This window comes from Apium graveolens, chromosome 3 (assembly GCF_009905375.1).
Source record: "Apium graveolens cultivar Ventura chromosome 3, ASM990537v1, whole genome shotgun sequence".
NCBI lineage: Eukaryota > Viridiplantae > Streptophyta > Magnoliopsida > Apiales > Apiaceae > Apium > Apium graveolens.
The window spans coordinates 229,677,530-229,690,601 of NC_133649.1; the positions used below are offsets into that span (position 1 = coordinate 229,677,530).

The following is a 13,072-nucleotide window of genomic DNA, read 5'->3' on the forward strand; positions in this document are numbered from 1 at the left end:
AAAACACTTGCATCCAAAAATGTGAAAATGCTTCAAATTTGGCTTCTTTCCCTTCACCATCTCAAATGGTGTTTTCCATGCTTGTTGATCAATGTTGCATTTTGTGTGAAGCAAGCAGTTTGTACAGCCTCAGCACAGAAGTTGGTAAGCAATTTTGCTTCTTCTAGCATGGTTCTTGCAGCTTCTATGAGAGTTCTATTCTTTCTTTAAACAACTCCATTTTGTTATGGATTTACAGGGGTAGAAAATTCATATTGTATTCCCTTGTATTTGTAGAACTCTTACATAGTACTGTTCTTAAATTCAGTTCCATTATCACTTCTAATGAGCTTCACTTTGTATGTTAATCCTTTTTTCCAGTTGTCTCACATGATCAAGAAGAATGGATGGAGATTTATCCTTGGTGTGCAGAAAATACACCCATGTGTATCTTGTATATTCATCAACAATTACAAATACATACTTCTTCTTGGAAATTGACATTACATTGACTGGACCAAAAAGATCAATATGGAGTAGATGATATAATTCAAGAATAGAGGATTCAGTTTTACTCTTGAAAGATATTTTCCTTTTCCTGGCTTTCTAGCATGAGTCACATAAGCCATCAGGAGTAAATACTGCATTGGGCAATCCTCTTACAAGATCTTTCATCACAAGTTCATTAATATTATTGAAATTGAGATAAGAAAGTCTTTTATGCCAGTTCCAGGTGTCTTCCACAGATGCTCTACTAAGTAGACAAACTTTTGATCCATCAGTATTTGTGGAGACCCTGGCTTCATATAAGTTACCATGTCTTACACCAATCATTGCAATCTTTCCATCAGACTTACTGACAATTTCACAATGTTCTTCATAAAAATTCACATGGTAACCTCTGGCACAAATTTGATTCACACTGATCAAATTATGCTTGAGTCCTGCAACCAGAACTATATTTTCAATGATGACATTCCCAATTTTGATTTTTCCATATCCCAAGATTTTTCCTAAGTTTTCATCTCCATAAGAAACACTTGGGTCAGCCTTCTCCTTAGACTCTGATAGCAGAGATTTATAACCAGTCATGTGTCCTGAACATCCACTGTCCAAGACTAGAGAATTTCTCATGTTACCCTGCAATCAGTATTTAAATCAAAATAGTATTTTTAAGGACCCAGACTTGCTTGGATCCTTTGGCCTTTTAAGTTTATTAACATATGCAGCATAAGACTTTACATCAGAGTTTATGTTAAAATTGTTACTATCAGTATTTACACATGTAGAAATAGCTTTTGCTTTATTTAAAGAGGGTTTCGGTTCATAATAATCATAATATAAATTGTGATACTCTTTAAATGTATAAGTAGAGTTCCAAACACTACCACAATGAAAACAAGGATTATGTAGTTTATATCTAACTGTTCTATACATAAACTCTAATTTGGGAGGAACAATATTTATCTCCTTAGTCTTCCTGAAAAAATTAGCAAGATGATTAGTATTACCACAGTCCAAACATGTCTTTTTAGGTGCATTGGGAATAGTTTTATAAGTACCATTTTCATTAAAATCTACTTTACCATTCTCGTTTTTCCTAGGATTTTTCTCCCTGTATTTCATATTTAGTTCCTTCAGCTTTTGCTTAAGTTGTTTCTGAGTCATTAAACCAATATTTACTGATCTTTTGTGAACTTGTTCACTCTTATCAGTATTTAAGTTTGATTTAGGTGCTGAGGTTGAACCTACCTCATGAATTGACTTAGCAGCATCAACACTTGAATTATACTCTATGGGTTTCAGCCGAACTTTGTTCAGTATAACCTTATGATCAGTATTTGTTGGTTTAACCTTCTTAGTTACTTTTCCATTTTTCTTATCAGAATTAGATCTATTTGCATATCCTAATCCAGATCTCCAACAACCATTTTCTAAAATTTCCTGAGTTGTTTTTCCTGAGTTAGTCCAAAGCTTAATGACTTATCTTTCTTTAGCTAACTCTTTTTCTAGATAAGCATGCTTTTCTAACAGTCTTTATTTAACATAAACAACATCATCTCTTTCTTCTTGAATTTTTAGCATAGAAAGTAACTCAATTTCTAGGTGATCATTCCTCTTCTTTAACTCATAGTTTTCACTCTTAATTCTATTGTTCTCTAAAGTTTGATCCCTATAACTAACATGCAGAGATTTAAGAAACAATCTTAATTCATAGATATCATTAGTATCAAAAGCAAGTGTGGTTTGAGGTGCCTTTAATTCAGCAGTGTCAACCTCAGTTTCAGTATTTTCCATGAGAGTATAGTTAACACCATCATCTGAATCTGATGAATCATCCCAGTTTTTCTTCTTTATGAACAAGGCTTATTTTTTCTCAGCTTTTCGTTTTCTGTAGTCAGCTGCAAAGTGTCCAATTCTATCACAATTGTAGCACATTTCTTTTGACTTGTCATATTTTCCAGACTTTGATTCCTTCTCTTGCTTCTTTGCTCCATCTCTAGTTTATGACTCTTCAACATGACATAGATCTCATCTAGAGATATTTCTTCAAGTTCATAATTATCCCTTCGCTGTGTCATATTCCTTGTTGACAAGAGATAAGTCATTCAACAGCTTTTGAAATCTATCATATATCTCAGTTAAGGACTCATTGTCTCTTGAGTCAAAGTGATCATATTCATGAGTAAGTACTGTCCTCCTATTTTTCTTGGTAGCAGTAGTACCTTGACACTTTACTTAAAAAGCATCCCAAATTTCCTTTGATGTTTTACATCCAATAACCCTATTGGACATAACACTATCAAGACTGTTATGTAGGATATGTCTTACTTTTGCATCCTTCATGATTGATGATAGATCCTCTGCAGTATAGTCCTTCTTTGGTTTATCAACCATCTTTTCATCTTGTCCAGCAACTGCTACTACCAACTCCATTGGCCTATGAGGACCATCATACATCCTGCTTAGATATTCTGGATCTGTAGCTTCCAAACACATGGCCATCTTATCCTTCCAGATTGGATATTCATGTATCTTTAGGATTGGAACCTTGATGTCTTCATACCTACTCATATTATTATTGATCTGTGGTGTGTCGGGTGGTGGTGGTGGTGGATTCTGTTATAGTTCTTTTTCTGCCATTAAAGATTGATTTTCAGATCTTAAACTATTTGTATATCAACAACAAGCTCTGATACCAATTTTTAGGTCCGTAATACAACTATAGAGAGGGGGTGAATACAGTTTATACAAACAAATCAATAACAGTTAACAGAATCAACAACTTTTATATTAACAGATATAAACTGATTACAAAAGTACTCTCTCAAAGGATAAACAATTATCCTTGAGAGCTGCTAGGTTATCAGAGAGATATATCAATTCGTAACACATATAGTGTAAACCTAATATGTGCTTATATAGTGCACAATTACACAATCAATAAGGAATCCTATTCTATTATAATAAATAAACCTACTATATTCCATGTATTATTGCTTCTGTAAGTAAAGTCCTTCACCGCCTTGAATTCTACAATCCCTTTTTTTCTTTTTATCTACTGTTGTGACTTAAGTACTAATCATCAAATGCTGATCATCAAATACTGATACACAGATACTGATCACGTCACCTTTAGTAAATTTAGATATCAAATACTGATAATAAACTCTGATAGTCTTATATACTGTTATCATCAATTTCTTCTAACATCAGTCAATTCACAGATAGATGATTAAAGGTTTCATTTGACAAATGAGACTACTCAATTATTAGCAAAAAGACTGGTGAAGTTTCTTTGAAAGGAGCAAGAAAGGGAAGCTTGTTTGTTGCAGATTTATACTCAGCAAATAAGGATGGTATATGTTGCTTCTACACTAAGGCATCTATTGAGCAAATCATGATGTGGCACAAAAAACTCTTTCACCTGAACTACAAAGTAATTAATATCTTGGTTAAAAAGGAATTATTGAGAGACATGCCAAATCTGGAATTTTCTCAAGATGAAGTCGTGAGGCTTGTCAAAAAGGCAAAATAAAAAGGTCTAGTCTCAAAGCAAAATTGTGAATTCCATAAATGCACCACTGCAACTTATTCATATGGATCTGTTTGGACCAGTGAATGTCTTACCAATTTCTAGAAAGAAATATGCACTTGTGATGGCGGATGACTACTCAAGACACACATGAGTAGAGTTTATGTATTCAAAGGATGAAACTCCATACATCATTATTGAACACATCAAGAAAATTGAGAAGCAGGATGAAGATCAAAATTATGTATAGAGATTGAGGAGTGACAATGGCACATAATTCAGGAATGCAATATTAAATGAATTCTGCAAAGACAAGGAAATTGTTCAGGAGTTTTCAGCTGCAAGAACACCTCATCAAAATGGGGTAGTTGAAAGGAAGAATAGAACTCTAGTTGAGGCTGCTAGAACAATGCTGCAAGATGCCAATTTGCCAATAAATTTTTAGGAAGAAGTTGTCAATATTGCATGCTACACTCAAAACAGATATCTCATCAACAAAAATATTGGAAAGTCACCCTACTCAATCTTATCAAAAAGAAAGCCTACTGTGAAGCATCTGCATATGTTTGGAAGCAAGTGTTTTCTTCTAAAAGACAACTCTAAATATGTGGGAAAATTTGACTCTAAAGTTTTTGAAACAATTTTTCTGGGATATTGATTGGAAAGAACTGCCTACATAGTTTATGTGCTTGAACAAATGAAAATTATAGAAAGCACATATGTGACTTTTGATGATGACAAGTGTCCTGGCTTGGAATGCCTTGATGAAAATGAAGTTGAAGCCCTTAAGTTTGAAATCTCAACATTGATAGTGATTCTGAAGATGAAGCTGAGATCAACACAAGCAACGGAATGAATGAAGAGTCAACTGAGCAAGTTAATCATGAGAATGAAAACTCATCTCATACACCTGAATTTGATAGCACAAATTAGGGGGAGAAAGAGGAGAAAGTTCTGCAAGTCATGCCAATGGTGAAGAAAATGCAGAAAATTCAAGTCAACAAAATCACACCAGAAAATGGGATAGGAGTCACACAAGAGATGCAATTATTAGTGATCCAAATGTTGAGGTGAGGATTAGAAGTGCAACTACAAATAAATGTCTACATGCATGCTTTCTTTCACAAATTGAGCCTAAGAAAATCGAGGAAGCTCCACTTAATCCTGACTGGATATCTGCCATGCAAGAAGAGCTAAATTAATTTGAAAGAAATAAAGTTTAGAAGTTGGTTCCTGCACCAAAGAATAGAAGCATAATTGGAACAAAGTGGGTGTACAGGAACAAAATGGATGAAAATGGAATTATAACAAGAAACAAAGCAAGGTTGGTAGTAAAAGGCTACTCACAGGAAGAAAGAATTGATTATGATGAAACTTTTGATCCAGTTGCAAGACTTGAAGCAATAAGAATCTTTCTTGCATTTGCTGCACACTCAAATTTTAAAGTGTAACAAATGGATGTAAAGAGTGCATACCTCAATGGTGAGTTGGAAGAAGAGGGTTTTGTGCAACAGCCACCTGGCTTTGAAGATCCAGAATTTTCAGTTTTTGTCTACCAACTACTCAAGGCTCTCTATGGATCAAAGCAAGCACCTAGAGCTTGGTATGACATATTGTCAGAATTTCTGCTCAAACATGGGTTCACTAAAGGAACAATTGACAAGACTATATTCTACAAGCAACATGGTGGTCATATGATCCTAGTTCAAATCTATGTGGATGATATCATTTTTTATTCTATAAATAAAAAATTATGTCAAAGATTCTCAAGACTCATGCAGAGTTAATATGAGAGAAGAAATTTACTTTCTTGGACTCCAAGTCAGCCAAAGAAGTGATGGAATCTTTATCAGCCAAACCAAGTATGTTAAAGATTTATTGAAGAAATTTGGAATGGTTGATTGTTCACCTGCATCAACACCTATGTCTACATCTACAAAGTTGGATGAAGATAAGAAAGGAAAAAGTGTAGATATTTAAGGTTGTAGATGAATGACTGGATCTTTGCTATATTTGACTGCTACTAGACCAGACATTATGTTTGCAACATGTCTGTGTGCAAGATTTCAATCCAATCCAAAGAAATCACATTTGATGGCTGTGAAGAGAATTTTCAGATACTTGAAGGGAACACCAAACTTGGGATTGTGGTATCCTAAGGGAACTAGATTTGAAGTCATTGGATACACAGATGCAGATTTGCCGGATGCCGAGTTGACAGAAAGAGTACTAGTGGAAGCTGTCAATTTTTGGTCAAATACTTGTATCTTGGTACAGTAAGAAACAACAATCTGTATCAACTTTCATAACTGAGGCTGAATACATAGCTGCTGGAAGTTTTTGTGCTCAAGTGCTTTGAATTAGAAATCAACTAATGGATTATGGCCTAGTGTTACACAAAATTCCAATTATGCGTGACAATAGTAGTGCTATATCTATTGTTGTTAATCCAGTTAATCATTCTATAACTAAGAACATTGATGTAAGGTACCATTTTATTAGAGAACATGTTGCAAATGGTACTATTGAGCTCATTTTTGTTCCAACAGAAAAAGAATTAGCTGACATTTTCACTAAACCTTTGGATGAAGCAAATTTCACTAGACTTGTTGGTGAAATTGGAATGTTAAATTCTTCATCCTAAAGGCAAGAACTCAGCTAATATGTTACAGCATATTAATTTCTAGTGAATCAAAAGAAATTTGATTTAATTGGAAATTAACTGGAATATGAGTTACAAATATTTCAGAATTTTCTGTATATTTATTTTTCAAAATTCAAAGTTCAACTTGGATTTTTTAAAAAATTCTAAGAAAAACTGTCTTAATTTTAATTTACATTTTCAATATGTGAAATTAGTATAAGACAAAATCAACAAGAGCAAAAGTATATAGAGAACCGAGTACTCGATAAGTCTAATAGACTTCTCGACAAGTCATTTTGAGACTTCTTGATAGAGTTCTCGATAAGTCTTTTCCAGGACTTCTCGAAGGACTTGTCGAAAAGTCTCATTATGACTTCTCGATAAGTCTTGTAGAGATCTTGACATATGTTAATTCATAGAGTTCCCTACAAGTATCCATTTTAGACTTCTTGATAATTTAGAACTAGAATAATTTAATTTAATAAATTATTTTAGTAAAATACTTTTGACATAAAATCATTCTAATTTTGTTTTGATTTATTCAAATAAAATTTGGAAAAATTTAGTCCATTCAGTAAAAACTGGGTATTTATTTGACATCTCGATAAGTCATTGTCTAGTTCTCGATAAGAATCATGAAAGTGACATATCGATATGTATTTATTCTCTCACATGACAACTCGATAAGCAAATCCCAAAAATTTATTCCTACTTCTCGATAAGTCACTTGCCTTTCTCTATAAATACCCAGACATCTCGACATAACCCCTCTTTATGCTTTCGAGATCTCAATTGACCTAATTTTTGCAAAACCTTAACCGTTCTCTCTCATTTCGAGCTCTTTCTCTCTCAAATCTCTTACCCACTCAAATTTATACATTTCCAATGGCATCAATCTACATCTTTGGTGGTAAACTGCTCAATCCAAGGCCAACAAGTGGAGTTTAATGAGGATGATGTCAATAAGGCCATGTGAATCCCTACTAATAGCATGGTGGAGGTACTAACACAATAGGAGCTAGCTGAATTTATGGACTTCATAAATTACAATGAAAGGATCAACCTTGCTAGCCTGAACAAGAAGCATCTGAGGAGGGAATGGTCATTCCTGTTTGATTCCATAGTGAGAGCCTTCACCTGCAGGAAGACTGAGTATGACAACTTATCCAGTGTGGTTCAAAATCCGGTGTTCTCCATGGCTCATAACAGGCACATTAATGTAGGGCTATTAATCCTGGAAGAACTCAGCACAAGGCTCACAATGCCCTTGGCCACAAGGGGTAAGGAAATTGTCTTTCCCACATTTATTATTTCTACTTTAAATCATAAAGTCCAAGACATAAATCTACTTAATGGTATTTATAGCGCCCCAAAATCCGGGGTCAGGGATCTAGGAGGCCACGCCATCTTGAATGCTATATAACACTTATCTCGTATCACAATATATAAATACTCATACCTTTAGGACCCCACACTTATCTCACACACACACTTATAGGTTATTGTCTTAGAAACGAACCATTCATTACTAGAGTAAATCAATCCACAAAGTGATAATTATTACAACCCAAAAGTAATTAAGTCTTACCGTGGAAATAACCTTTAAATAAGGTTAGTCCGTCACCCAAATATTCGTTTCTTATTTATTATCTTACATAAGTCATACTTGTAAATAAGTCGGACTAAAAACAACTAAAAACCAATCCAGCTTATTCGATCTACCTGAGGTACAACACCAAACATCCTACGGAACAACTGGTCATTTCCTACCCATTTCCTGGCTGTGAGTTTCATGACAGGCATCTTGATTCACTGTTGTTTTGTGTCAATTTAAGAAAACAAGTGTGAGCTATAATGCCCGGTTTTATTCAAAAATAGTTTTCCTTGGTGATACACACCTTCTTTTGAAAATAATTCTTTAGTGGATTTGTTATCCTGCGAATACCTTAATGGTGAACCCCGCACCTAGGCTTGGGTTACGGTATTGCATCATAATTCCAACCGGAAGAATAGGACATTCACTTGGAACTACCGCATACAATGATCAGTCATACTACGGACAATTAGTAACCTTTTCTACTAGTAAAAGGAAGACACCTTCGTATTCCGGTTATCACCCTTGCCGCATACGGGCTATGTGTCCTCATTTCGGGTATACACACACTTCGCAGGTCCTTAGGTACATATAGTACCATCTCCTATGGTACCGGCAGTCTACCCAATACACGAAGTACTTGGATCCTACGCCTCCTTTATCCTTTAGGAAATCCTAGCATATACTTGGAATCATCGAACTATATCAAAGTTCCCCAAGCGTTTTGCTTGTTGATATGTACAACTCGTCTGATATGTATATATATATATCTGTACTTCTGAGAATTTTTGGAGGAAGTACTAAGAATGTGAGTTGACCGTTGTCAACAGATAAATAAATGAGGGGGGTTTCTTTTGAAACTATATTCAAAATATTTAAAATATGTCGAGATAATATTCATCGACGATCTGGAATTATTCGAATGATTTTCTGAGCTTCAGAAAGTATTTTAAATCAGGTTTTATGATTTTTAAATCATATAAATCATTTAATAAATAATTAATAATTAAATACTAATTATTAAATAATTAAACCTCAAATAATTATATTTTAAAAGAATATTTGAAATAATATCCTCAACTAATTTATGTTTAGATAATTAAAGTAATCTTTAATAATTAATCGACTTTAAAATAAATAATCATTTGAGAATAATTCTCCTATATTAAATGAATAAATGAAATAATATTCATTATTCGAGTAATTAAATATAGTTGAGGGAATACGATTGTTGGAAATCGTTTTAATAAAGTTTGAGGTATTTAATATTTCGCAAGTGGACGTCGAGTCCCTTGGAATAAAATAACTCGGACTTTAATCGTCCAAAACATCACCGGAATGATTCCCGAGTTTTTATTTTAAAACTCCGACCGACACTCGGTCTTATAATTATACATCACGATCATGGCGGCGTTAAACATTCTACGACATATACATATCGTACAACATCGCTATATATATGCGAAAACTTAAATATTTAGTATCATGGAAAGTATGGCATTTGTGCAAAAGTTAATAAAACAATATTTTCACAACACAACAGTATATGGATTTGGGTTCATAAACTTTCATGGGTATTTCGAGGTGGAGAATGCTCTAGGGTCCGCTCGGAAATCTATAACCATAAACATAAACCGTTTCGTTAGATCCCATTCTTATTTACGGTGACTCGTACTCATATGCTACTTATTATTCGTTCTCTCAACTTATTTTACCCTTATTATTCCTTTAAGTACTTATTCATGTCACGGTCTCTTTCTTTTTGAAGTACCTTAAATCCATTTACATTTTCATCGTCGGCTCCACTTATGATTTCTAACGGTTTTCTAATTGCGCGGTCTTGGTTCCGATATTTTTATAGAATTGAAAAATCCTTATTTTCACTTACAATTTTTATAGAAGTTAAGACACTCTATTTACTACTCTCTGTAAATATTTCATGATTTATGAATATTTTTATGTAGATCATTTATATTTCCAAAGTTCGTACTTTGTAGCAGTTTTTGTCGCGTAATTCACTTTTATTAAAATGGTCATAACTTTTGATCCATAAATTGTAATCAAGCAATTTAAGCACTTAAACGATCCTTATAACATTGTCTATCATAATCATGTTATTTTTCAAGAAACTACATTTTATACCTTCGGGACTTTCTACAGAAATTTAATGTTGTGTATTGTTCGTTTTAGCGAGATTACGATTATGATCCGAGTTTCGTTTACGTCTTAAATCTCTATACTACCACCAACGATCATCAAATCATCATCCCAACTCTAAATCCTATCAATAACATCATGTTCTTGAGGCAACAATCATCAACCTTAGAACTAATTAACTAAACATCAAGATTATAACAAATCAACCACTAAAACTAAGTTTATAACTAGGTTTCAAAAGATTCTTGAACTTAAACTTAAATAAAGATGGGTCAAAGAATTATACCTTTATTGAAAGCCTGCGATGTGTTCTTGATGATGGTGAAGTCTTAAGAGTGTTTGGTAGGGTTTTTGGAACCTAGATCAACCATTAAAATCAAGAAACCAAAGAAAAGTTAATATTCATACTATTCATTATTATCTTTCTTAAATTTATTTCACCCATCAAAACTCAATGAAATGAGCTTAAAAATTTATCTTACCTTAGTTTAGGATGTATGAAGCTTGGAAATTAATGGGGGATTTTTTCCATGACTAGAACTTAGGGTTTTGAATTTGATTTTCTTCTTCTTTTTGGTGAGGGCCGAATGGAAAGAAGGTGAGGGATAGAGAGAGATTTCTTTGATGCTTCTTGTTGCTTCTCTTAAAAGATTGTGTTTGTTTGTATATATCATCCTAAATATGCATATCTAATACATATTTTTTCTAGCTTGCACAAATTCAAAGCTAGGTTACTAGCTAAGTACTCCCTTGCACTATTCATGGTTACTATTTGCTAGCTTAGGTGATCATCCATACCTAGATTAGGTTACTATTTGGTAACCTAGCCATGATTACTTCCTTGACTTGGTTATTTAGTTTAGTTTGTTTGGTTCGAGTCATTTATTTATTCGTTCACACGTTTGCTCGGTCGCTTAATCATTTTCATAATGATTTCTCGTAAATGGTTCGCGGTGTAAATCTTTTCGTATACATTCTTTATGTTTTGAAGCATCATTCTTGGATATAAATCTATATGATTTTTAATTTGTAATTATATTATGATTCCCGTAATCTTTGATGGTTCGTAAATACGGTCATTTTTCAAAGTTCATTTTCTTCGAAAACTAATAGCGTTTATATACACTCATTTGGTACATATAATCATGTTATCAACTCTGAAACTCAATTTGTCACGCACAACATAGTGTGGGCTAATACGTTTTTCCCGTCTGTCAGGGTTACTATTCATTAAGCATTTTTACAAGGTCTCAAAAATTCGAGTTATTACAATCTTCCCCTCTAAAAAGGATTCCGTCCCGGAATCAATTAGAAAATAGTGTTAGTCCCTAACAATGCAACAAGAATTACAGAAGGGGGGGTTGAAAGTAATGCTAGTAACCTTTTTCTTGAACTATAAAATGTTCTAACATAAACTATATATATAAGTGTTTTGATTTGCAAGGTGCGGAATAACAAGTCAAGTGAATAAAAAACACAAAGTAATAAAAAACACAAGCTTTTAAAACTTTTTGGTGGATTTGAAAGTATCCAATAGATATATATATATATATCGATTTAAGAACTCTATGAAGAACAAATTGTCTCACAGCTGCTTTACAAGTGAACAAATAAACTACAGAGAAACTCTTAACAATTATAGCTTTTTCTATTTCTCTTCTAAAATTGTTTGCTTAGTTATTTGTTTCACTAGCTACACTTGGTTTTTATATCACCAAGTTTACATGGTAATAAGACAGGATAATAAAATAAAACTATCAAGTCAAACTCCACGCTGCTTTACTACTCTATTCCAGCATCTTTGAAAATCCTCTTAACTTGCATGGAAATGATAATGCTAATTTGTTCTTCATTTCCTATTAAACAGGCTCCCGCATTCCTTTTGTATACACCCAACGCATGTGACTGTCTTGTCACTGTCAACAGATGCTTGAATTGATCATCCGTCGGGTACATGCTTGTCATCCGTCGGGTTTCCTGTTGATCATCCGTCTTGTAGCTTTGTTGATCATCCGTGGGGTAGCTATTTGACACTTGACTTCATTTCACTTATGCAAAATTATAAGACATCTTATATTTACAATTAATCAGCCTATTCTGCATATCTAATAATAGTCAACATGACTCATATGCTACTACAAGATCTATACAAAGTTGTTCACAGGAATGTGTTACAATACTTATTGTTACATATGCTACTCACTCGATGGATGTCAAATCATCATCCGTCGGGACTATATTGAGTCATCCGTCGGGCCTATATTTGATCATCCGTCGAGTGCTACATTTTTCACGAAGTAAAATCTACTAAGGTGTTTTGTTAATGTAATCATCAAGTTCACAACATATTCCCAACAATCTCCCCCAATTTATGCCTACTAGAATTTTAGCCATAAATTAGGAGAAACTTGATGATAACGAAACACCCTAAAAATACAGATTTAAAAGGTTGTAGATAAAACTAAAAAGTGCTGCATTATTTACTTAAAAATTTACAAGACAAAGTGTACAAAGATTTGCTCACAATCATTTTCAAGGTGCTCCTCTAGTCTGAGCAAATTGATCTATTTCCTTGATTATCTGGATTTCTTCCCAAGCCTCCTGTTGTTTTCTTCTATTTGATTTTGGAGTTGTCTGTGGAATTCAAGTTCATCAGATTCTG

At 33.6% G+C, this 13,072-nt stretch overlaps 1 long non-coding RNA gene across 2 annotated transcripts in view; it reads left to right on the forward strand.

Annotated features, from left to right (window-relative positions):
• The window catches only part of LOC141713165 (uncharacterized), a 61,230-nt gene extending 48,677 nt beyond the window's left edge, over positions 1-12,553 (forward strand). For both annotated transcript variants that reach the window (XR_012571875.1, XR_012571876.1), the window contains exon 7: positions 12,278-12,553. This is a non-coding gene — a long non-coding RNA (uncharacterized LOC141713165). The remainder of the gene's footprint in view (positions 1-12,277) is intronic.
• The last annotated feature ends 519 nt before the right edge of the window (positions 12,554-13,072 follow it).